Below are 27758 nucleotides of genomic sequence, written 5' to 3'. Positions count from 1 at the left end.
TAACTTTTTAAGGAATTGTTTTGTTTTTAAAATTGTAAGAGACCGTAAATCGCTGTATGATCTCGACATATGTAAAATATAATACAACAACTATATTTATCTCGGGCTTCAAAATACGTGAATCGCCATTTAATATTTAAACAAATTTCAAATCTGGCATAAATTAAAATTTGACCTTAATTTTTTTGTGATTTGACATCTAAACTAATGCTTTTCAGTGTTCATAACAGTGTATTGCAGATGTATTAATTTGTTAGCTAAGGTTTTGATGTTTTTCTAGGTGGTTTTGGCTAGCAAACATTTAGGCCTATGATAAAAACTAAAAATCGAGGCAATTTTTCTTTTTGCTAGACAGTATTCGTCACTTTCATAGGGTTTTGTCCGCTATAAGGTATAATTATAGGTGTGAGATTAATTGAAAAAAAATACTCGTTTTTCGTTAGGCGTTAGAGCATAAATTAATTTCTGCAAGGTTGCACAGTTAGTCGGATGCTTGTTTTTTTGCCTGTGGCTAATAATCCGCATACTTCGGCGCTATAAATTTCCTCCTTTGGAGAAGAATGCCTCATTTAGAAAAGTGGTTTGTTTACCGAAGATTCTCGATAAGTATATAGGACTTTGCGCGTCGCTTATATAACTCGCTATACGTTATTCTGGCATCGCGTGGCTAAAAATCAAATTGCCAAATCAAATTGATGTGCTGCGATCGCAATTCATTGGGCTTTTTTGTTAAACATAGAAAAAAAGGCTTTTGGCCGATTGGACCTGGATAATAGATAATTCTTGTGGTCTAATTTATCAAATTAGAGCAAAACGCGGATTATTTTAAAAAACATTCTATAAATTTGTAAATTGCTTGTGTAATGTTATTTTAGTTCTAAACTATTTCGAGTTTTAACAAAAATGATACTTTGGCTAACAATATTCTTAGTATCTAATTCGGTGAATAGAATTTGAATTAATACTGGTAGAAAACATTTTTGGTGAATTTTGCAGTGTTAAATGCATAGGCTACACTGAAAAATACCAATTTAGCACAGGGATAGTTTCCATTCATATTACAATATGAATAAAGCGTCGTTTAAACAAAATTGATTGTAAAATAATGAAATGTTACTCTATAGTTCAAATTATACTTTTATTTCTAGTTTTTAAGAATACAGGTATTCTAATTCCAATCTAATTTGGAAAACCTAAAATGCTCTAATTTTAATTCTAATTTAACAAAAAACTGAATGCTCCAACTCAGTACTAATCTTCTCGCAAATAAATCCAGTGGTCCAAGTCTGCTGACCGATATACAACTAAACTTGTACAATCTTTGATTTAGACAAAAGGCCGTTAGCAATAAAATGAAATTCGTGTTCTGCTCGCTGCTGCTTATCGTGCTCATACACTATGGCGCCGGTAAAGGTTAGTTTTTGCATTATAATAAAAAACATTAACTTTGATATCCCATTTAAAGGTGTGCCACGCTATTTTTTTTTATTTTTGTTAACATATGTGACCAATATGTGTAAACAGCATTGGACATGTCGTCAACAGCCAAATAAATACCGTTATAGGTTCATTTTTTTGGGGGGGGAAACAACAACAAAATATTGTTCCGTAGAATTTGTTGTTTATCATTGAAATACTGCAAACTATCACATGGGTTGATTTTGTTTACAGTATAAGTGATTGTTAAATCGTAAGTAAAATGGTAACTTTACTAAAACCAGTTTGTTAGATATGTTTTAACAATAAAATGTTAGACAATATAATATGACCCTATAATTGCTTGTTTTCGGCGATCGGTTTTGTTTCAATGTTTTCCGTGAAAAAAAACGAAAAATTTTGCTTTTGTTTCAGCCTACAGAGCAAACCAAGATCTCCTGAAGGAGAAACATTCTATAGCAAAAAGAAGCATTTTGCATGGAAACTCTTTTCGAAACTTGATAGGACTTTATGCACTCTCAAGATTTGCATATAGGGGACGCGGCTATTATGGGTACGGCGGTTACCCCTATTACTACCGCAGGCGTCCATTTTACGGATATTACCCTCGCCGATATTACTACTAAGACAAGCATTTTAATGTGAAGTAAGCCGCGTCATTTTGACGAGCGTCCATGTGTAATCTTTACTACAAATCTTAAGCACAAGCTAACAGCTCATATATTATACTATAGTTGTACATGCTTAATTAGTTGCTTCTTGTGCCACATAGTCTGCGGTGTATTGTGTGTGTAATTCTCTGAACGTGAGCTCAAATATAAATGGTAAAAATAAAATTGTGAGTAAGCTATAAACGTCAGACATATTGAAAATATCGGTTGCATATGGATCACCATTATCAAATATTTACTAAGTGTTTTTCGCTTTTGCATGCCTGTTTGCTTCGGGTCGCTTTCAAACACAAATAAAATTTCTTTATGGCAATACTAGAAAATCATACATTTATACGTATTTTTTTAACTATAGACACTGTCTTACTTTTAAGTAAGTTACGTTAAAGCATCTGCTAGTATAGTAAGTATCAAGTTATAGTAAGTATCAAGTCTATAATTTGAAAAGCTGCGTAGAAACGATTTACTGTAAATATTTTAACAATTGATTTGCAATAGTACAATTAAAACTTGCAATGCCTAAAATTGAACTACGGCAAGTAAAGAATGTTAATAAAAGCATGGTTGATGTAGCAAAACTCGTTAATTTTTTGCTGTCTCCGACAATTAAATGGCATAACAGGTAGCATAACTAAAAGAGTGGAATTTAACTTTATATTGGGTCTATTATTTCCTATCAAAAAAATCGTATTAAAAAAGGAGGCATGACGTCACTAATTACGTCATAGTTGAAGTAATTTTAAGAAGTGTGCTTTATCAAACTAACTATACGGTTTGCAATTATGCTGCTGAAGTTAAGTTCAAATATGCAACTGAAATTAATTTTGCGTTTATAAGGTTTTAGGCGGCGAAAACTTTTAGCTTATTGAAAGAGACTTGGACGATTGGGCACAAAATAATTGGCAATGTGGAATTCAACGTTAAATGACTGTACCGTACCGAATCAACAAAAAAAATCGCACAAAGCTCAAAAATAAACCTGTTGCGTATATCTTGCCGAATAATGAAGTAAGAAAGCTGTTACTTACGATGCTTTTTTCGCAAACAGCATTAACTTGATATAATTTGGAAGAAGTTGCATTTGTAGGGGTACTTTCCGGTTCATGGTGTAAATTGAATAGGGCCGTTAAACGCTTGATGTTACACAACTGTTCCTAATTGTTGAAAAGACGCTATGCATTCGTGCCAACTAAGCAAAAAATGCATTCAGATATACGAAGATAAGCGAAAATTTTAATGTTGATAGTTGCAGGGAAAGCACGGCGCCTTAGGCTGAAAAGATTTCCTCAAAGTGCAAACATATACGAGACGTATATTTTGGAGGGCATGGCCGCATTGTTACCTACAAGTTTAAGAGAATTTTCATCGTTATGCAACAACGCAATTACCATTGTAAACAACCTTGTTTATGAGGATTGGTAATAACCGGCTGACATATGTAGGCTACTGTAGGTAAAATCTAAGTCGGTTCATTACAGTGTGTTTTGAAATTGCCGTTTCGTTGTACTTTTAGGTAGTGAAGTGACAGACGGAAAAATATTCTAACCTAATGGTCTAAAAAAATCACAAGATTAAATTTAACCTTTTTAGACAACAAAATGATCTCGCCCTAGTGGTCTATGATATCTTAAAGTTTACATTTTTGTAACAAAGATCGCAGTGGGCCTTTTTTGGGGGCGAGCCTGGGGCTGCAGCCCCAAAAGCTCCCGCCCGGCTTTAAAGACATAAAATTGTTTATTTTATTTTTTTTTTTTACTCTAAACGAACCTTCAATATGGTTAAGTGAATTCTAGCACATTGCCTAGCCCATAGGTATAAAACAATGATGTAAGGGTCATATTTGTTCAGATCTGTAGTACAAAAATTACGATACTACAATAAACGGCAGTATAAAAATTGGTAATTTTACGTTTTTTAACAGACGTTTACTTATACTATACGTATATGTTTTGTTGCAAAACTGTATTAATTTAATTGTCCCAATAATCAGTAGTAAAACGCTAACACCAACATGCAATGACGTTATATATACCGCTGGTTGTCGCTGCTGAGTTACAAACAAAATATCAAATACAGTAGAAAAAATGTTTCAAGAACGAAAACCGTGCAATGCAAATCTTCCTTTTCGATAGACACCAAATAAGATTTTGAACGATCAAATAAACACATAAACAACAAAAACATCAAAAAATCAACCATCGCTTTAAAGCATTTTTGTTGTTATCATAAATATCAAATCTGATTAGTTTGTTAACTTCCTCTTTTCTGTTAAGTAAACCTTAATGTGAAAAGGTTATGATGTTATCTAACGCTAAGGTTTACAAGTAAACAAACTTTTCTTGCATTTTGTGCGAATTTAACTTTCATCTGTGTAACATTTTATTACTACACCGACAACCGATGTTTAAGCAAAAAACCATCCTATCTGATACCAAATGACGTAATTACTGTGCCTAAACAAGCAATATAGATAAAATTGGAACATGTAGACATATTTTTCAACCAGTAGGGCAGCAGTTTATTTAGCGTTAAGATATTGAGTTACCTAGGCGAAAGCTTTGGATCGTATTATAGACTTGAAAAAACTTCACATGGTGCTTAACATAATAGACTTTCGCAAAGCCACTGTAGTCGATTAAAACCTAAACCAGCAGTTCACAAAGTATTTTGTCTTGATGACAAGACTATTTTTGCTGAACGAAAATTGTTGGTAAATCCACTGATTTTTGTAGTCAATGCGAAGGCGTACATGCAAAATGATGCCAACCTAATCTACATATAAATGCATTCAGTCGATTGTTTACGTTATTTAAATACCAGCTTATAGCATTAAGCAAATAATTGCCCAATCCAAATCACGCTTTTTTAACCCTTAATCAGCAAAACGTTTACCCAACGTACCGAAAGTACATTCTGAAATCTGTTATTCAACATTAGTGACGCGGTCAAAGTGAAGTGTAAATATAGTTATAAATCACTTCGTCTGCTGGAGAACGATGACTTTGCGAATTGCCGACGTCGTTTGCATTCTAATTAACTGTAATCCGCTTGCAAGAAAAGTCCAATCTTGCAGAAGCAGCAGCCGCTAACACGATTTCCCCGAGGCTTGGTTTTTAATCACCACCTCAGTTTTGTCTCCCGGCTATTTTTTGTTGATTCGATTGCGCGAGAAATAGCTTGCGGTATAGTTCTGGTATCGCTTGGCACAGCTTTCCCAGCCAGAGAGGAATTCTGCTGCACGACTTTGCAACGAGAATGCAAAAGTCAGCCCGCAAAACACGTAGGCTGGCCTTTCAAGAAACCTCAGGGAAATTTTCTCGCAAATACCACGTTTTACATAACGTCTTATTATCGAGCATACCGTTGCGCTTCTAAAGCATCAATTATAAACCCGAGAAAAAAGTTTTGACAAGAATAATGAAAATCGTCAAAGTCTTTAAGTTATCATTAGGGCGATTTTTTTGACCAAAAAAATGAGAAATTTTAACCTTAAAAGATACTTTTTTGACAAAATTTTGACCTACTAGATATACATTGATTTAAACAACATATTGTTGTTTGAAGAACTGTATTAGTGTCTTGGCGTCGTCAACCACACGTTCTTCATGCTTTGCTGACTACTACCGGTCGAAAGAAATCAGCAATATTTCGGGTTTATGCAAAACTCGTTAATATTTTGTCATTACAAAAAGATACCACTACTAAAAAAACAAGACGCTGGTTATAAAAGATGCTGCGTAAATAGTTAAAATACAACGTAAAAATAATTAATAACAAAAACCTAGTATATTATTGGAATAGGAAATCGGATAAATAATTGCATCACAAGCAAAAAAACAAAGCATCTATTTATCAATACATTGGTCAAAATCAGAGACACACAACTGTTAAAGCAAAAACATTGGAGCTTAACTTAATGCGATAAACCAGGCCTGTGTGGTTAATTCTGCTGGCTCGCGTATGTCGTATATTACTTTAGTGAAGATTTAATACGCCTAAATTGTCATTGAATTTAAGTCAAAACTATTTTTATCTTATAGACAATTACCAAAATCTGAACATAGTTTTTTTTAATTTTATAAGCGATTTATATGTATTTTTAATCGATTTTCATTTGAAATAATTTTGACAAATTTTGACCTAACATGCAAATTTTAAAAGTCAAAAAATAATCGCCCTATTTATCATTTAATTGTATTGTATTTTGGCTTTCAAAAAATAAAGATATATAGATTGATTTAAAAGGAAAAAACACGTAATTAATTTATATAGCGTCTTACATTCTAGTCTAATAGCTGCTTCAAATACTTATGTTTATAGATAAAACCTAAAACATTTTTAGTTTTTTTTAGTTTTTTAATAGATTAAATATGAGACTCTCATGTCATTGCCTCGATAACAAAAACACTATTTTCAAAGAGGGGATGTGAGTGTAGTGTTTTAGTTCACAATCAACACTCTAATTATATTTCCATGGTGGACCCAAAGTCGCGTTAGATATGTTCCAAATTAAAAAAAGGTTGGATCACCAGCGATATCTACACAGGAAACTATTTCCTTGGCCTGGGATGTTAAATCCTGTGCTCTTGCATGCTGCTCTTTACCCGGTTTCATGTGACTCTTACCCTCGTTATATTAGAATTTTATAAGATGATAGGTGTCGATATTTTTCGGTAATTGTGCAAGTGTTTGTTTAGACTCAGCTCATATCACTCATTTTAGAATCATTTAAATCGATTTAAAATCATTTACAACCGTGATGGCATTTATAAGAAACTAATCCCTAATAGGTTCCTACATTTTAACTCTTTTTGGTGATATCCTTTTAGCACAATGCGCGGATGTTAAATGTTTTCAAATGATCAAAACAACCGCGAGAGTAAAGGCCTCAATAGAGTAATGTCCCTTTGGAAGGAAGAAACCGAATGATATTCATTTTTCACCATGTGCAAGTTGGGACATTTTCAGTCAACAAGGTATAAGATATGCTGCTCTTGGCCACTGACTGGTCGGCCGCAACTGTAGTAGACATTTTTTTGGATTTGTTCTTCAAATTTTCGTGTTAAATAAGGTGGGTTTAAATTTGTAGCGTTATGTGTCTGACTGCACGAGATACGCACGAGGCATCCCATTATACGAGGCTATGCCCCATTTTTGTCTTAATATATATATATATCTTAAAAGACGTTGGCCACTTTATAACAAAAATGGTAAAATGTCTTAAAATATTTTGATTAAAGCATAGTGGCTATAACTCCAGGAAAATAATTAAAAAGCCACATAGGTTTGTGATTCTACAGTGAGTATATAGTAAAACTGATAACAGTAAAACGAATTACGATACTATTAGCTTTATTTAGAGTTATTAGGACATAAGAAGTATTTCTTTGTAACACACGGTCTGCATGGTCTCTGTCTCAACTTGCAAATCAGCCCATTTCAGTTTGTTAGGCCATAGTTCGTCATTCTATGGTCATCAGTCAGTTCTGATATCTTAAAAATTAAGGATTTAGTTTTCGATCTCAGACCTTATATATTATATTTATTTTTTTGCCTTCAGCACGGTTTGCGAAACTGTTTAAATGTCAGTCTATACCTTAGCATAAATGGAGAAAACACTTTTCTATTTTAAATCAATGCAAAACAGATATTTTACAGAAGCAAACATTGAGTACTGCGTAAACTTGTACTTGAAGGCTTATTCATTACATAAACAATTAAGCCATTCAAATATTTGTGTTTCTCGTTTGTTGTTCGAATATAATAGTTTTCAAATCATGTAATCATGTAAAAACTTAAATGCTTTGCTATTTACGGAGATTAGCAATGTTGTAAACAAGTCTTTTTGAAAGTTCAAGTCAAAGTCGTTTGTAAAATAACTTCTATAAGTTAAATTATTTTCAAAAAATAGCAAGTCTTTAGTAGAGCAAGTCATTTTTAAGTCAAATTGCCACTATTATAAAATTAAAACGATATAAACGATTGAATCGTAAATTGACAATATTTTCAGAGATGACGTCACAAAGTCACCTCTTGGAACAAAATTACGTCGAAAACCTACTCATTAGCATAAATGTAATGGTCAAAAATAAAGTCCTACATTGACATTTGCTTTAAAAAACAAAGTCAAACTTTATTTGATATTTTAGGTCATGAATGCTTGCCCTAATAATTACAAAGGCATTCGTGTGTCTTAAATTTTCGCCCAAAATTTGGTGCTTTTCCCGCGCGAACAACATTAAGTGAGCAATTAAGCATTGTCCAAACAGCGTGTTGGATTTATTTATGGCATTCAACACCTGGATTTTTGCATGCAGTGCGTAGAACAACCGGTTAGCACTTCTATCGTCTAGGCCAAGGTTTCCCAAACTTTGGCCTGCGGACCACGTGTGGTCCGCGACGACTGCACAGGTGGTCCGTCGCGATATGACAAGAAAAAGTTACACATATACGTTGTACAGCAGGGATCGACAACCTACGGCCCGCTGGCCGGATCCGGTCTGCGAATGTAATTTATCTGACCCGCAGCCTCTTTGACAAACTAGACACAAGTCTATTTCCCATACTTTTTGACTATTTTAACTATGTAGGTGCGAAAAAATTTTCGCGCTTTACGTTAACGATATTTATGCATCAGGTTATTTTACGTTATGATGCTGTCATTTGAACTAGATTAGCGCTTCTTGCGCTGTGGAAGACTGACTGGTAAGTGCCAAAGTGCGTCGCGTACAAACGGAAAACTTATTCAAAAATATTGGACATACATTTTTAATTTTTATTTTTAAAATGTAATAAAAACTTGCAAGAAATTTTAAAGAAATGCCTTCGCTCGCCAGGTGCGCCCTTACTTAAATAGGTTAACAAACACTGAACTAGATTAACAATTAAGGTTATCGCGTTTTCTCAAAGTGGTTTTATTACACATTTTAATATAAATAACGACGTGTGGACTCGAATTTTAAACCAAACTAACGCTTTTTATCCCGCTTTGCGCCAACACTTTACTGCCTTCTTAAAACACGTAGGCACAAAAACATATCACAAGCCCGCCTTATTTACATTGTTCTAACATTTCAATAACATAATTCTTAGTTAACATTTTGGGCGGCCCGCAGAGACCTTTCTGAGTTTGGTTTTAGCCCGACAAGAAAAAGGTTGCCGACCCCTGTTGTATAGTATATGTACTCTTTTAAAGATAATTAAATTGCCGCAGTTATACACAACTTATTGATTGCGAAAGCTTTTGCTATCCAGTATCGTAAATCTTACGTGTTGCGCTTTTAATTTATGATGAATTAATGATTTAAGTAGAGGGAAGCAATCTCATCCGTCCCATTGATGTTGTCAGTTTTGTAAATATATAAAATTTGATTTCAATTATTTTTTGCTTTGTATTGCGGTCCGCGAAAAAACAGATTCACAAATAGTGGTCCGTGGTCCAAAAAATTTGGCAAACCCTGGTCTATAAGCAGGCAATGTTACGAGTGTTAACAAAATGACTCACTAAGAAAAAAGTGTCATAAAGCCATGTTTGCTAAAAAGTGCAATGTTGTGCATTATCGCGATTTACGTTAATCTTAACGGTAACAATCGGCTATGATAATATGTCTTATTTCGCGATGTAGATAACCTTTATGGACGATTAAAACCAGTTTGTTATAAGCTTTTTTTGCTGTGTCGCGTTTGCTTTGCAAAAAAATTGTTTTTAGCTAGATTGCATAACTGACCTTAGCATTTCGCCTGTGGCGTATTGAATATTTTTGCACGATATATATGACCTCGTCTGGATTAGAAATCCTTATTCTGGAGCGCTAATGCAATATGTGCGCTTGAAATCCTTCCGATTAATATCAGTATAAGGCGCGTAAAGTCATAAGTATTGCTGTTTTTTTCTTAAACCTATAAAATGCACTTCGGCTGACTTCTTAAAGAGTAACGAAGCCAATGCAGTGTAATTACCCAATACTTCGGTGACGTCAGAAAGGATTCGATATAGGGCATTGCGAAATATTTTTTAGATCGAACTTGAAGTTAGCTATTCAAATTCCGCTCTTATGTCATGTCGAAAAATGTAGTTTGCGAAAAGGGCTGTACGATTAATACTATTCAAAATATAATCAAGCGATTTCTGGTTTGAAGGAGATTGCTCATATAATAATAAATAAACATCACCGCCCGAATAGCTGTACTTCATTGCAACATCACGCCACTTTTTACCTCCATCTAGCATGCGATGTCGCCATTTCCAAGTCATATTGTTGCTTTACAAAACTACTAATTTCAATAGCAGTTTTACAAATAGCAGGTGAAGCACGTGTTAAATAATCTAATTACATCATGCGAAACAGCAAAAATGTATGAAGCTTTGAACTTCATATTTTTTGCAAGCCTAACAAGTGGTTCAGCTTATTGTAGGCTATATGCTTTTAACTCCTTAATTTGGTTGTGTTCGTTTCAGCAAAAAAACTTAGTACTAAAATGAAGTTGATTCTCTGCTGTGTGCTGTTGGTCCTTCTCGTACAATTTGTTTTTGCAGAAGAAGGTAAACTCTTTTTATTTGTAATAAATATAGAGTTGATTACCACTAAACGGTGTTGTTATAACAAATGCAATAATGGTGCTAAGGGTAAATACATTTAGCTATTACTTTAAATTGCTGATTTGCTTCGCCATTTTTTGCAGAAAAAACAGTCCAATAAATTACTGACTCAATTACGCAACTAAATTTGCAATAATCGAAACGAGCATTTTAAACGACCCTTTTTCAAAGTGGTGTTAAACCCAACACTTATATTTGTGTGCTATTTTGTGGTCAGTTGATATTCGCTTTAAACAACGGTGGGATTTCCTTTAATGCAGAGGTTAAATATTTTCTTTTCGTTCCAGCGTCTATCGAAAACAATGCGGATCATGCAATAGTGAAAAGAAGCTACGGCTATGGCTATGGCTATGGCTATGGAGGTTATAACCGAGGACGATATGGCTATGGGCGCTATGGGCGCTATGGCAGATACCGAAATCCGTTTCGAAGATACTACAGAAGCTACTACGGTTACCCGTACTATAACTACTACAATAACCGTGGTCATTACTAGTCATCATAAATTGCTTTACTTATAGTTGTTCATGCTTCCATCCAAATTTTATTCTCACGCATCTAAAAAACCCCACCATTTCTCACGCATCTAAATCGTATAGAGCAAAGCTTTTATTTCTTAGAGGGCCGCGCCTTGGCGGGAGATCCTCTGTGTTTATTTCATTAGGAGCCAAAACCGCACCTGCTAAATTTTGTACATGCTTAACAAAACGCTTCTTACCCATTTAATTCCATTCCTTAAACTTAATGAAATTTAAATTTGCATTGACTTCTTACTAGAAACCGCATACGTGCGTGTCTCAAACTACGTTTGTGCGTCATATGCGTCTTTCTTTGTTTCTACTTGTGTAACCGCTTTTAAAAATGCAATAAAAAAGTCGGTGTGTTTATTATCTGTTTTTAAGATGTTAATTACAATACAATAGCCTTATTAATTTAACTTATTACTTACAATGTATAAGTTCGCGCCAACTTAAAAAATTACAATTCCAGTACAAAAAGAAAATAAACACCTGTTTTTTATTTTGTTCCAGCGTACAACATGGTCAACTTTTAGTCTTACATAGAATTTTGTTTCAATTCGACTGAGGTACTTGAATTTGAATATAATTTTACTTATTGATCCTACCATAACGTATTTTGGTTTATTTCAATAATGAGTTGCTGTTTTTTTAATACGTCACGTTTAATTGGATGACTTACTATTCAAAGATTATTCTCTACATTTGTTGAAACACATTTTTAGATTAACGCAACTTATATTATATCCGAACCGGAACTTAATGAACCGGTTTTGAAATAACGATGGTCGAACCGAAGCTGAACCGGAACTTTTAAATTGCTCCGAATCGAAACCGGAACTGAACCGTATTCCGAAAAAATCCTTGAACCCCAACCGAACATGAACCGGAAAAGTCAAACGGTTCGACTCCCTGGTTAAAAACCATATTTTTATAGCTACAAAAATTGTAATTGGTAGAGCCTGACTATTTCAAAATAAAATCATTAAACAGGAGTGCATATAGCTATAGAACAACATTGTGGAAAATTTTAAAATCGAGGGAATTAAAAAAATGGTAAAATGCATTTCTTGTAGTGCGGTATTCCCGATATGTTGCAGCATCCACGAAAAACATCCTAGTGTTATCTTGTCTTGCCTGGTTCTTACAGAAAGCCTTGAATTGATTGATATCGGAGCTAAAACCATCCTTAAAATTTCTCGCGTTATCCTTAAAATTTCTCGCGACCCTTTTAAATAAACATCCCTATAAATCTACAGAAAATTTCTGGTTGTTTCTGCACGCATTTGTTCAACACATCTGCATCTCGGTTAGGGATTTTGTTGTGTGATAGTTTTGACATTTGCATAATGTTCAAAAGTAGGCTACACTTATTAATTGGTTTAACTGTTTGTGTAAGTTAACACTTACTGTATACTCTTCCTAGACTTGTTTTAGTTATAAAAGCAGTTTCTCAAGTTCATCTACTACACTTGATTGGATCCTCCATATAGTTAAGCAATTGTTTGCCGCCATGCGAGGATCCTGGAAGGGCGTGCCTCATACACTAGATTTTTTGCGTACTTTAACTATACCTAAATACATAAACAGCCGCGCGAACATTTGTATCATGTTTTAGTCAATTCAAGGAAATTTGTTCAGCCCAAAGAAAATATCTTCAACTTTTCTATGTGTCCATAGCCTTGCACTGTAAAACTCTTTACATAACGACATTACTTTCAACTTATCTAGTTTGTACAAGTTTTTGCTGTTTACGTAAATCTGTAAGGTATTTTGCACTACTGACGTACCTAACTTTTTAAACAAGGCAAAACAATGCATTCTGTCTTGCGCTGATTTGGTTGTAGTTATTTAGCTATGGAGCCTAGATAGTGATAATTTATTCTAATAAGGTAATATTTTTCACAAATGAAACCAAATTAACACATATTAATTTGCGCGATAAGTTTATATAGTTGTACAATTGCACACCACTGGAAAACTGTACCCGTACCCAGTCCCGAAAATTATTCTTTGTTAGTTGCTGTAAAAACTCATACAACAATATAGGGATGTCCGATAATATCGAGCTGAGTCAACACGCAAAGACAAGTGATAGTATCGGTACCTGTGCGATACCAAATTAGTATGTGAATTTTCGCCATGGTTTGTTATCTATGTTGTCATTTTAACGGTTAACATTTATAGTAAAACATAGAAGTAAAAAATACATTGGAAGTCTCACATAGTACAATTTTTAACTAAAAAAGCTTTATAACAGTTGTTTTAAAAAACTGTTTTTTTTAATAAGTTCACATCTCGTTTAAATCTGGTTAATGAGCATTGTCGTAAAATGTTAGCCCAAAATATAATGCTTTTCATTTTTTCCGAACAGCATGTTTGGTTTGTTTATGCGAATCGACACCGGAATTTTTGCGTGCAGTTCCTAATGGGCTTTTCAGATCTTCTTTCCTTTGTTTCTATACATGTCTAATCGCTTTCGAAAAATGAAATCAAAAAAGTTAGTGCGTTGATTGTCTTGTTTTAATATGTTACTTACAATACAGTACAATAGCCTTATATCATGTGGATTGTAAATGTACGCACAAACGTCAAAAATACAATTCCGAAACATGCTATAAAGAAACACTAGTATTTAATTTTTTACAGAGGTACAACATGGTAAATTTTTGGTCTTACACAGAATTTTGTTTAAATTCGACTGAGTTCTTTCAATTTGCGTCCAATTTTATTTGATCCTACCATGACTTATCTTTGTTAAAATCAATGTTTTTATATCTACAATTGTCATTTGCACAGCCTACAGCAGTGATTCCCAAACTGTGTGCTGTGGCACATTAGTGTGCCTCGAGAGTTTATCTAATGTGCTGCGAAACTTTTTTTGTAATTTTGGAAAAGAAAGTAGTTGTGTTACCAATAGGCATACAAGCAATCATTTTAGATTTAAATATGCATTATTAATTACAAATTAATTACAAATTAATAATTTTGAGACATTTACATATAGTTTGTCGTATGTTTAGGACGATTGTAAAATCAATCTATTGTTGTTCTGTTAAAGGAAGTCGCGAAATAGTTAAGTTTTTTTTACTGTGCCGCGAGCCAAAAAAGTTTGGGGATCCCTGACCTACAACGTGGTCTAATGACTATTTCGTATTTGTTTAACACATGTGAATCTTATATTGTTACGGAGTCTGTAGTGTACTGTTAGTTTTTAGACGCTTTCATAATGTTCAAAAGTACATTTATTAATTTTAACTGTATCAGCTATTCATGCTTATATTAAAGCGTTTTCATGCACGTATCATTTATTCTCAGCCTTAATTCTTACCGTATTGTACATCTTATAGGTCACCCATAACTGTTTACCAGCAACTTGCTGTAATCGTGTACATGCTTAACAAGACGCTTCTTACCACTTAGTTCCATTCTTATAGCTTAGATTTTAATTCGAGTTTACACGGACGTCTTTCAATATTCCGCAGACATATGTTTCGGAAAAATGTGTTTGTGTGGCATGTCTACTTTCCTATTGTTTTCTCCATGCCTAACCCCTTTGGAATCTTAAATAAAAGTTATTGAGTGCGTAACGCGAAAAGGCCTATACTTTTTGGCGCAGACTGACAAACAAGTATCGGCAAATTATAACACTTTATACCCTTGAACCTATTTGTGACGTAAAACCTTTAGGACCGGTGGCGAGCGTTTTTACTTAAACATACATCGGTTATATCCTTGTCTTAGGTTATCAATTTATCACTTTTGTAGGATTCTAATTAGATTGTAGACAGTGCTTTGCCAAGCGGATTTGACCTAATTTGAGACTGTTTACTAAAATTAACGATTTTATGTTTTTTATGGTAGCAGCCAGCATACGAATAATTTAGTTTGGTTTGAAACGTAGTATAGTGTGAAGTTTAAAAAGGTGATTTTTTGCATGATTGGTTTACTTTACTAACCGTAGAGATAAGCGCGCCAAAGTTTATTTTATTAAAAAACGTGACAAATTTATTTAAAACGTTACATGTGAAATTTTTACCAGCATAAAATATTTAACAGAGGATTGTGCTCGTGTCAATACTGTAAATCAGTACTCAGCAACCGGTGTGCAGCGGTTTACACTGATTTGCCGCGAGACCTTGCCAAGTGTGAGACTTTGTACTGTCCTTTTTTTTAAAGATGACTTGTCGGTGTAATTAAAAGAATTAAGACGAAAATGCACACGAGAGCAGGCATTTTGGACATAGGCAATAACTTTAGGATTTCCTTGACATTTCGAACTTTTTTATGTGACGTTAACTTTGAAAGATCTTAAGAGGCGATCATCACATTTAAACTATATAAAAATAGTTTTTAATATTTACACTAGAAGATTGTGTTCAGATATAACGTCAGATTGTTACTTCCTAACTTGAAACAGTAATCTTGAGACACTGTTCATATGCACAAATATAGGCCGCTGAAAAAACAGTTACAAATTCATTCGAGAATAAAAATTGTTTAATTACGCAGGATCCGCGGCGCCATGAGCTAACGATCATAATTCGCGTATTACTCGATACAATGGCATTCATCAATTTGATTTTTTTGGTCAGATAAGTTGTGAAGTTTATTGACCTCACCGCCCGATGGCGGCACAGAATCAAGAAGCCGTAAGCATACAGTGCGTTTATTATCTTGTTTTATGGTGTTACAATACAATAACATCAATATTATATACACGGTTTAGATTCGAACAAGGCGCAAAAAGCACAATGACAATATGCAACACAGAAGCTGTAGGACGTCGTACGTCCTATTGTAACATCGAAAATAAAAGTGTGTACAAGTTAAACGATATAAAGGCCTTTTTACGTTTGGCGCGAAATCGATTACACAGCTTTTGTATTAAAGGACCACCTGTTCAATCTAAAAAACTTTAACCAAATAAACGAACTGTGATGTGTTCATAGGATTACTTTTGATGACGTCACGTTTAGATGTAACTTTTTGACACCATCTATGAAAAGAATACATGCCCCCCCAAACCCTTCCTCCCCCCCCCCTCCCAAAAAAAGAAGCTGTAACCATATAGTGCACCACGGCTGTTCGGAATATTTTGACTGCTCACTGACCGGCCAAAGCCAAATCCAACTACAATAAAAACGAACTGAAGCACTCAACCATTGAATTCAATACAAGATTAATACAATCGTACAATCAAGGACAAAAATGTGAAAAAAGGACAACTTCCCTAATTAAATTAACATTGCTTTTAGCAACCTATTTTAAATGCAATTTCTGCAAGTTGATAGTGATTGCCCCAAATTTGATAATTTAGGATGGGTTAAGTCAAATCAGTATATAAGTTTTACATATAAATTTTCTACTGATTTTATTACGATTTCCGTGGTATTTTAATATGGGCCAGGGCAAGGGCGCCCGCACGGGGTGCAAGGGGATGCACCAGTGGCGTATCCAGGGGGCGGGAGTTCTTACCCTCTTTTTGTAAGTGATATTACCGTTTATTGTTCGTTTTTGTCATGGTTTAACAAACTGTTTGAAGCGGCGTGCTTTTAAAGTAATTGGGTCACGCGTCTTAATCTAATGCGAAACCAAAATCGAGTGCAGAACGCCGTTTTTCGTTTTTTGTTTGGCCGACCGTAAACGCTGGAAGTTTTTCTCTTTCGTTATTTGTTTAGGTTGACTGATTAGCAAGTGTGTATTCTACAATTGACAACGCTAAGTCAAACCTTCTCTACTTTTTCTCGCTAAAAAACTAATTGCTGTTCGGTCTCTGCGCTAATATCCGATGTTAGTGTAACACCGTCTCATTTGTTTAACTGAAGTAGATTCTTAAAAGGAGGTATAATGGTGACTGTCGTGCGCGTTTCAAAGTCTCCATTTTTAAGTAATGATGGTTAACGCAAAATTATGCTCTTTAAGCATACTCTTAGACCACGTGCTAAGTGTACAATGGACACAACTTATTTTCCCTCAACCGCGGCTTGTAATTTAGCTGACTTGGCACACAGCTCGGCGCAATTGTTGCGCTAATCGTGGCATAATAACACCAGGAAAAAACGATCTTCGTTTAGTATTGCAGGTGATGAAATACAATTTTTTAGCGCTCGTTCCGTTCATGGAAAAAAATGCGCTGCTGCTAGTCGAATTATGTGTGATTCTACCACAATTAATCACAGATATTTCACGGTCTTGGTTTGTTTTTTTTGCCTGAAGTTACCGTGTTTCGCAGCTGGCGCCTAACAGGATTGTTGACGACGCACGTGGTCGCTTTGCTGGACGCATTTGGCTGTTTCTGATTAGTTTTTTTATCACGTCTTGCAATCACCATTCTATGACGTCATACTGTCACTATTTTATGACGTCGTTATTCATTAAGTCAGACGAAAAAGGGGGAATTCCCTAAGTTGAAAATTCAGGACCCCCTTTTTGATTTTCCCCTGATTCCCCACCCCTGGAAAATTTTCTGCGGGCGCCCCTGGGCCAGGGTATGGTTCTCAGTTCGTGTCGCAATAATTTATTAAGCGAATATTCTATTTTTTCAGCCTATAATTAAAATTAGGTTTTAGTTTTGCATTAAATAAATGGCCATTTTAAACGCGTCCCGAATTTAAGCTTTAAAAATATGTTAACTCTGCCTATATGTTTTAAAACATAATTATAACAGTTTGCTTTTGTTGATACGTTTAATACGGCTTATGTTACGTCACAGGCGACTTAAAACAATGGCTTATTGGTTAGGCAAAGTTTTTTTGAACATTTTAATTCAAACTAGTTCATTGTACAACTATAAACGCCAAAATGAAGGAAACTTGCAAGCGTATGCTGTTCGACTGTTTTGCTCTAAGTTGCTTGCTCTCTTTAACATTGCCATTAGGTATGTCTTTTTTGAATCCCTATTTGTTATTATTAGTCTTTAACTAGAACTAATAGGGAAAGAGATTTAACAAATGATCTGAAACTAAATGGAATAAATACAGGTAAGTTTCCGTTGATACCATTAATGACTTCCAACTAGATTGAACTTATTTTTAATAACTAAGTACGGTTAGCTGATGTCTTTAGTCCCCAATAAAAGAAAACAAAAGGTTTGGAACTATTTTTCAAGCAATGATAAACCATTAGATATGTGTAGTATTTGTGTGTTAGTATTAACAGGCACTGAATTTTACTATAAACTCGCAGAAGACAAAATATAAAGATTTTTAACCTTGAATTAAAACGTCTGTGGTTGTTTCAGTTTGGTTAGCACATACTTATAACTGCTACTCAAGTTACAGTACAAGAAGAATCAGCTTTCAAACACTAAAATCGTTTGAAAGTTGCGTTTGGGATTTTTCTTGAATCAACTTGTCTGGCTAAACACCTGACCAATGACCATACTGCGCAGTATAGGCGTGCGACTTGCCGGTACGTAAAGCACGCATGTAGCCTAGTTAAGTGGAATGTTACATTAATGGCACCTTTCAGTCTGAAAGATCTACGCCAGACGAGTTCACATGAAGGCGTAATAAATCGATTTCTCAAGAAATCAACATCAATACTCTCAAGGCATATTTTGCGATTGTGATTTTGTAGTTTAGTTCTGGTTCATAATAATCTGATTATTTTACCAATTTTATTAATTTAACGTTTTATTTTTATGTCAATGAGTTGACTTGAACTGATGACTTGGACTGGGCCTTGACTTGTTATTCTTTGCAAGTAACTTCACTTGGACTTACGTTATGTTTAAAATAATTTGTTTACAACGTTGCTGCTTCCACCGAACGATTGTTTTAGTCGATTTTCTGTTCAAAATGTGTTGTGTTGAAGCGGATAATTGCGAACGCAATTAGGCTACATACAGAGATTAGGATCGTTTAAGTTGTGGTATTCGACAACTGAACTTTAACGCGCAAATCACAAATAACCTGTCAGCAACTATCAGCTCGCATGCAATGTGGTCGATAAACTTAAGCTGATTCTTCTTAGGTTGAAGTTCCCTTTAGTTATTTCGTGGCAGGAATTTGTGCTCTGTCATGGCGGATGTTTCTTACGCCTACGGGAATGAGCATAATTAAACTCTTGTTGCGCCCAATGTAATTCTGACCTACTGTATGCAAATTCGGCATTAATCTGTATGCAACGCTTGAAACATTATTTGCTTTCTCCAAATTTTTAATTATCGTGAATTTTTCCACATGCCGAGACCCAAGGAATACACTGAAAGTTAACTATGGCTTGCTAAACAAATTGTGTAGATTGGAGAAAATCTTTTGGCACAACTTTGCGAGTAAATCTTTAGCATAACATTTTTTTACCTTTTCACATCGGTTGTCTTTGCTGAACAGGTTCGATTTTTTGTTTTATTTATTTGCTTCGAAACAATTTTCGACCCATATTTCTTTAAAACGTTACTTGGATAATTAATTATTGTTCGTCCAGCTGTTCGTGCATAACTGGGTAGGCCTAAGTTCGTTTATCAAATTTCACATTGCTTCACGTTGTCTGTTTCATTTCTTCTCAGGTTGGAAAACTATGACAGTCAACTCTATACTTGTTTTCGAGTAGGCTTAATATTGGAAAAACTCGGCAGCGACGTATAGCGGTAGTTGCAGCAGCGATTTAATGAGTAAGTTACTGACCTAAAACAGCAGCTGCGTTCCCCAATTCTTATAGTGTTTGTTTGACATCACTTTTTTATTATGAAAAATAGGCGTTACCAATGGATGTCCATATGGGAATGAGAAACAGATTAGTTTGTTGTGAATATTTTCCTAATTTTATCTACTAATTAAATTCATGCACTATAAAATGTAAATAAATTAATGTAAATTTAAGAATACCAGGAAAGCGCCTTAAACGGTCAAATGTTTAAATGCAGTTACTTAGTGTTTTGGCAAAACCGAAACTAGGTGGACCTCACTGCAAAATTCTTTTGTTGAATGAATTAAAGCTTAATTTCTCCGAACGTGGTATATTTTGTAGTCTCCTAATACTTTGACAAGCAATTTTGTTCTTTCGAACTTGGAATAGCCTCTGCACAAAATTAGGGAATTAGCCTATTTAAAGTTGTTTTCCACAAAGTGGACCGAGATTCTAAACTAAATGCATGAGAACCAAAAACAAATGCTTTTAAACAGACAAATATTAAGCGATATCTTCTCCTTTTTAATGTTTTTTGCGGTTGCCGTTATTAAGGTTGTTTTACATGTTGCGTAAAACATCAAGACAAACCAGCTCAATGACGAAATCACTTGCTTGAAATCGAAAGCAACCTATGCATTAGGTTTGACAAACTTCCAAAGGAATCGGTTCACAAAGTCTTGGAAAAAAAACGGTCCATAGAAGTTCGGGTTCAAAATATCGGTTTATAAAGTTCGGGTTTGGTTCTACTCCCTGATTTTCTGTTAAAAAGTGTTGTCTTGAATAGGATAGTTGCGAACGCAATTAGGCTACATACAGAGATTAGGATCGTTTAAGTTGTTGTATTCGACAACTGAAGCTTAACGCGCAAATCACAAATAACCTGTCAGCAAGTATCAGCTCGCATGCAATGTGGTCGATAAACTTAAGCTGATTCTTCTTAGGTTGAAGTTCCCTTTAGTTATTTCGTGGCAGGAATTTGTGCTCTGTCATGGCGGATGTTTATTACGCCTACGGGAACGAGCATAATTAAACTCTTGTTGCGCCCAATGTTATTCTGGCCTACTGTATGCAAATTCGGCATTAATCTGTATACAACGCTTGAAACATTATTTGCTTTCTCCAAATTTGTCGAACTTGGAATAGCCTCTACACAAAATTAGGTAATTAGCCTATTTAAAGTTGTTTTCCTCAAAGTGGACCGAGATTTTAAACTAAATCCATGAGAACCAAAAACAAATGCTTTTAAACAGACAAATATTAAGCGATATCTTCTCCTTTTTAATGTTTTTTGCGGTTGCCGTTATTAAGGTTGTTTTACATGTTGCGTAAAACATCAAGACAAACCAGTTCAATGACGAAATCACTTGCTTGGAATCGAAAGCAACCTATGCATGGAGTTTGACAAACTTCCAAAGGAATCGGTTCACAAAGTCTTGGGAAAAAAACGGTCCATAGAAGTTCGGGTTCAAAATATCGGTTTACAAAGTTCTGGTTCGGTTCTACTCCGTGATTTTCTGTTAAAAAGTGTCGTGTTGAATAGGATAGTTGCGAACGAAGTTGTTGTATTCGACAACTGAAGCTTAACGCGCAAATCACAAATAACCTGTCAACAAGTATCAGCTCGCATGCAATGTGGTCGATAAACTTAAACTGATTCTTAGGTGGAAGTTCCCTTTAGTTGTTTCGTGGCAGGAATTTGTGCTCTGTCATGGTGGATGTTTATTACGCCTACGGGAATGAGCATAATTAAACTCTTGTTGCGCCCAATGTTATTCTGGCCTACTGTATGCAAATTCGGAATTAATCTGTATGGATCGCTTGAAACACCGTTTTCTCTCTTTAATTTGTCGAACTTGGAATAGCCTCTACACAAAATTAGGTAATTAGCCTATTTAAAGTTGTTTTCCTCAAAGTGGACCGAGATTTTAAACTAAATGCATGAGAACCAAAAACAAATGCATTTAAACAGACAAATATTAAGCGATATCTTCTCCTTTTTAATGTTTTTTGCGGTTGCCGTTATTAAGGTTGTTTTACATGTTGCGTAAAACATCAAGACAAACCAGCTCAATGACGAAATCACTTGCTTGGAATCGAAAGCAACCTATGCATTAGGTTTGACAAACTTCCAAAGGAATCGGTTCAAAAATTCTTGTTAAAAAAAGGTCCATAAAAGTTAGGGTTCAAAAAATCGGTTTTTAAAGTTTGGGTTCGGTTCTACTCCCTGATTTTCTGTTAAAAAGTGTTGTGTTGAATAGGATAGTTGCGAACGCAATTAGGCAACATACAGAGATTAGGATCGTTTAAGTTGTTGCATTCGACAACTGAAGCTTAACGCGCAAATCACAAAACAGCCTGTCAGCTAGTATCAGCTCGCATGCAATGTGGTCATAAACATTGATTCTTAGGTGGAAGTTCTCTTTACCGGTTTAGTGGCAGGAATTTGTGCTCGGTCATTGCGGATGTTTTTTACGCCTACGGGAACGAGCATAATTAAACTGTTGTTACGGCCAATGTAATTCTGGCCTACTGTATGCAAACTCGGCATGAATCTGTATGGAACGCTTTAAACATTATTTGCTTTCTCCAATTTTTTAAGTATCGTGAAATGTTCTAAATGCCGAGACCAAATGATTAGGCTACACTAAAAGATAACTGGCTTACTGAACAAATTGTGTGGATTTGAGTAAATCTTTGGCACAACTTTGGAGATTTTTCACTTGGTGAGGTCTGTTTGATCTCCTGAACAAAATCGATTTTTGACTTAGACCCATATCGCTCCGAAACGATTTTTGACTCGTATTTCTCTTAAACGTTACTTGGATAATTAATTAGTGTTCGATGTGCAGCTGTGCGCGTGTTGCGTGAATTTGGCATATTTGTGCGATTGTGTGTACATATTGAATCCTTCAGTACTTTTCAATTAGTATAAACTTTTTATGTTTCTTCAAAACTTGACATTACTTTTTGTTGTTTGTTTCCTTAAGGCTATAGAAGAAGCACAAGTTATCGCTTTCTGGTGCATCCCGACTGTACAGGTTATAGCAGTGTTTCACAACCTTTTAGTGCTAGCGGCACCATTCAGAAATATTAAATAGATTGCGGAACCCCTATAAGATTTTTCCGTAGGTAATTCACTAGATGTCATAATAAACAGAACTGAAACAACACACATCAACTCTACACAACATAATTGGATTTATTCCACTCTAATCTCACACCAAAATTTGTACGAGTTGAAAATGATTCTTGAAGATTCCCAAAATATGTCGCGGCACCCTTGGGGATTAAAAATGACACACTGAGGTGCCGCGGCACCCCGGTTGAGAACCACTGAGTTTTAGGGTGGGTTCGGATATTAACCAATTTTAGTATCCGGATAAGGGATATATTGGAATATTCGACTTTAACCTAACCGGTTAACCGGATAATGAAAATATGTTTTTAGCCTCTCGATCTTTCGTAATTTACTCAAATAGACGATTGGAAAATTAACCAACAGTAACACAGTTAACTTTAAACATGCCACAAAAACGAATAAAACACATATTTTAAATGTTTGCCTCCTTATGAAGCACACAAGGCATCAATTGTCGAATCTTGTGAACGCGACCCTTAGTGTTTCTTATTGAATTACAATGACAAGATTAACGGCTTGATATGATGTTTGAATGATGTAAGCTGTTCAAGTTTATTTACCGCTAATATCACTGTTGTTTAACTGCGAGATTTTGGGAGCCCCTACTGTTCCACATAAAAACTGTTGGCACTGTCCCTGGCAGGCAAACATTCACCTGACGGAACTTTGGTAAAAACGGGCCGAAAATATAGAAGGATGAACTGAAAACGTTAGGCTACTTATGTTATCTGGTTGACCGGTAAAATTATAACCGCATATCACACAGCAAAAAAACCTTCAGGTAACCTATTAACCGCTATCCGGATAAAAGTACAACCACAACAAGGTACTTCCTGTAAGTAGCTTTATGATGGAAACAACTCGGCAGCGACGTATAGCGGTAGTTGCAGCAGCAATTTCATTAATGTACCGTACTGACATAAAACAGCAGCAGCGTTCCCAAGTTCTCATAGTGTTTTTCTGACATAAGTTTGTTTTATTTATAACACCTATTCGTTGCAAAGAAAAGTCATGAAAACAATAAACAGCTTAGTTGTTTTGAACATTTTCCTAATTTTGCATATAGGCTATACTAATTAAAGTCATGCACTAAATAATTTGTAAATAATTCAATGTAAAACTAAGAATGTCAGGAAAGCGCCTTAAGCGGTTAAAGTTTTAAATGCGTTACTACATTTTTAATAATAACTGTTTTTATCCACTTATGTGGTCTTGGCAAAATGCAGATTTAAAGTGCTTTTTAATCTTGGCGTGTTTTGCTGATTGCCGCAGCTGTCAGCTTGCTAATTAGGCCAAATGAGCACAAAATTGCAACCTTAACAGCACCACAATTTCTAATTTCATTTCAGTTTTACCTTCAAGCTCTCGACCGCTTCGAATGTTTTTGTCATGTAAGGCCATATCGGAATCACGTATTGCTTAATAAAATCGGAATCTTCTGTTTTTTAACAAAGTGCCACAAAGGCGAAATTGGCAAATTTTTATGTCTTAGACATAATTTTTTAACTGAGTGTTTTGACATTTTATAGAATACACCGACAGAATATTCTGTAAATGTTTTCACAGGCTTTTGTCCTCAAAACGTTAAACCTCGAAACAACTTAACCGCTTTCGTGTGCGGACTCTCCACTTCTAGCTGTTACCCAAAAATACCCCCAAAAAGGTCTTGTTTACTAAGGTTCGCGATTATGATTACATCAATTTACATAAACTCTTACATCTAAGTAAACTGTACCTTTTTGTCTTTCGGTATGTAAATTTCAAACCCTAGAGATTTACGAAACTTCAAGATTTTTGAATATGTTTATCGCTGTCAAACGTGAAGGGGTTTAAATTTGTATACTGCTTTGCTTGTTGGATTTCATTTTGCTTATTTGCATTTTGTTGTGGCATATCACGTACCCGAAACATGACGATAATCGTTTTATTAAATTAACCTAAATGAACCTGGGAGGGTAAGCGTAGGTGTTATTGGCTTTTGACGTGGACCAATAAAGTTTGATGCAAGAGACGCTTTTGTGGCGAGAACGACCGTTATAGGATCTGATCATGAGATTGCAAATAGTTTACGTGGACCAATAAAGTTTGATGCAAGAGACGCCTTTGTGGCGAGAACGACCGTTATAGGATCTGATCATGAGATTGCAAATAGTTTGTTGCTAATTAGAGTAATCTACGTGCAAGAATGTCTTCTCTTACGGAAATTGCAACCACCAATAACATTTCCACGAAGCGGGTTTTCGTTTTCATGTCACTCTTGTCTTCAGGCTATCGTAATTTCGCTGATTGCGCTGGAAGTAACCTGCGGTTTGTCTGCACTCACATGGCTTAGTTAAGCAGCATATAGGGCGCTGGTTGAACACGTCTTTGTTCCTAAGACAACGGACTTATAGGATCACGCATTCAGACAATGCAAGGCTTGTTAGCCCTGTGGAAAACCTAGAGATCGCTGCATCTAAAATCGCATTGCTATTTTTGCTTGTTGTGATAGCCACAAAAATAACAGAACAAAACTTTGTAGAACGCGAAGTAAAATGAATAGAAAAACGACACGCCGCTTCTTTAAATGATAATTCTTTGATATTAAATAATAGGGACATTTCCGACCAAAATGTCACATTTTTGGTTTCTCTTGTTTATCGCCATACACCAATTTTTTTACTCAAGGTAATAGGTAATGGTGAGCTCTAACGGCAAGCATTATATATACAGCATACTTGCCCCAGCACACTAAATGTTACTGACCCCTAAAAAACAACAGGAAAATCAATATCATCAAATGTCGAAAAATACCAACAATACATTAGGTATCAGAAATACATTAGGGCCCAGCAACAAACCGTCGCTCAATTAAGCATTGAGACCCCGGAGACTGTCGAATACGTTAAACCACTCTACCCCTGTTGTTAACCCACCTATTCAGATTTAAGCTCGCGTTTTAATACCTGTCCTATAGGATCAGCAGAATTGTGAAAAGAAATCTGTAAGAACCTGGGAAACGTCAGTAGATCAGATCCAGGTTTATCAATTTCGTCAAAATTTTCGCGAATTGCTGGAATGACGTCAACAAATTAAGTCACGATTTTAGGATTTTCGAAGAAACCTTTATAAACTAGTGTAAACCAAGCCTGTAAAGTACATTTCGATATTGACGAACTGCATTAATTTCGATTGTTCCGATTAAAACAATAAAGAGTGACGGAACATCGGGTCGCTTACCAGGACATTGTATAGGGCTTGTCTGTTTTGTGGAACTCATGGTAAGAGGAGTAACAACAATAAATAGCTTTGCAAGATAATAATTAAAATGAATCAATATACGACTTGTCACCCACTTATCTTCACTTTTTATGTTAAATAGTATTTCTTTATTCAAATTTTAGGGGCTTTTTCTTTCACTTCTTGTGGGTTTTCTATCACATTAAGGTAAGTAAGCGCTAAAAGTTAAAACAGCAGGAGAGGTTAGAATAGTTGAGTAGTAAAACAATATGGGCGATGAAAATCTTTTTGCCAGGCTGGAATTTATTTTTATCTTATTTTTTTGTCTCTCAAAACCTCAGCAAACACGTGGTGCGCTGTTATCCTCTTCTGCATGTTTGAATAAAAATGGTCGAGTGTCCAAATCTTACTACAGGTTACCTCTTTTGATGAACAAAGCCTTCCTTACAAACAAATCCTTGTCTGCCAACTACTTTTAATTAAGTTAAAGAGGAAAGTTGTTGTGGTGTTGTGCGTTAATCTTAAATTACGTTCAGCCAATTTTTGTAAATGTAATAAAATTTGCGCTGCCGCGATATTTACCGTTTTGCTATATAGCGATATTTTAGTGACATGGTTCTCTCTAAATTGATTGTTTTGCTTAATATAATTTCATGAAAAGTATAAGGGCGAATATAATTGATTGACGTTAAAGCAATATTCCAGACCCGTCCTTGTAATAATATCAGCATTGATTTAAAAATGTACTACGGTGCGTTGCAGATCATTATATTGTTGCCAGAAGTTATGTGTGAACGGGAACTAATCAAGTATAAACGTCAAACTTGATGCGAAGAATAACAAACCTGCTGGCATTCCAGTCAGTGTAAACCGGGTTCTATCGGCTTAGTGTCAAAAAGTCATGGGACAACTATAACTTGTTAATTTTCCTTCACACTAATGGAAGCTGATGCCAATTACTGAAGTTTGCGGAGCATTTCTATTTTCTAAAGGCCGTCAAAAACATGGCTATTTCCCTTAGATCAAATCAACATTGTCTTTTCAAAACTTAATTTTTGTTATTTCAACAAAACATTTTCGCGCTCAACAAGATCCATTTTACAATCTTTCCAAATATTACCAGCACACCTTATATAAAGAACGTTTTGATTAAAAAATATGTATAAGCATACCTAACTAATAAATTACCTCCTCGCTTTGTCAGTAACCCGTTAGATTTTTGAACAAACGACAGTCGTTAAATTATGCATTACCGGTACCAGTATTTCAAGTTTTTTGATTCCTCTTGCTTTTAAATGTAATTTTAACAAAGATGGGTGTAAAATCGGGCAAAACTCATCCTATTTACAATAAAAACCTAATTCATGGCGCTTTGTCTAAAGTTTGTCGTATAGCTTGCATTACGTACGTAATGACCTTGTTCGAAATCGGGGCTGATACTGGTAATCAATGTTTTTTAGTGAAATAATAACCTAAATGGCAGTCGTACGTGACAAAGTTAACGGCACTTACCTACCTAAGCGCATGCTAGACGTTTACAG

At 35.2% G+C, this 27758-nt stretch overlaps 2 long non-coding RNA genes across 3 annotated transcripts in view; both read left to right on the top strand.

Annotated features, from left to right (window-relative positions):
- Nucleotides 1-1173: 1173 nt before the first annotated feature.
- On the top strand, nucleotides 1174-2423 carry LOC146145459 (uncharacterized). Its single transcript, XR_014498734.1, has 2 exons — nucleotides 1174-1413; nucleotides 1852-2423. It is a non-coding gene; the product is annotated as an uncharacterized LOC146145459 (long non-coding RNA).
- Nucleotides 2424-10529: 8106 nt separating this feature from the next.
- Nucleotides 10530-27758, top strand: part of LOC146145451 (uncharacterized) — a 119721-nt gene continuing 102492 nt past the window's right edge. The window contains exons 1-3 of one of the 2 annotated variants that reach the window (XR_014498703.1): nucleotides 10530-10650; nucleotides 10995-11062; nucleotides 11117-11245. This is a non-coding gene — a long non-coding RNA (uncharacterized LOC146145451). Of the gene's footprint in view, nucleotides 10651-10994; nucleotides 11063-11116; nucleotides 11250-27758 lie in introns of those variants that run through there. The other variant, XR_014498702.1, reaches the window with a different exon arrangement.

This window comes from Ascidiella aspersa, chromosome 5 (assembly GCF_963924565.1).
Source record: "Ascidiella aspersa chromosome 5, kaAscAspe10.2, whole genome shotgun sequence".
Taxonomy (NCBI): Eukaryota; Metazoa; Chordata; class Ascidiacea; order Phlebobranchia; family Ascidiidae; genus Ascidiella; species Ascidiella aspersa.
Note: the sequence above shows the minus strand (reverse complement) of the source record. Positions and strands in the feature narration are given on the sequence as shown.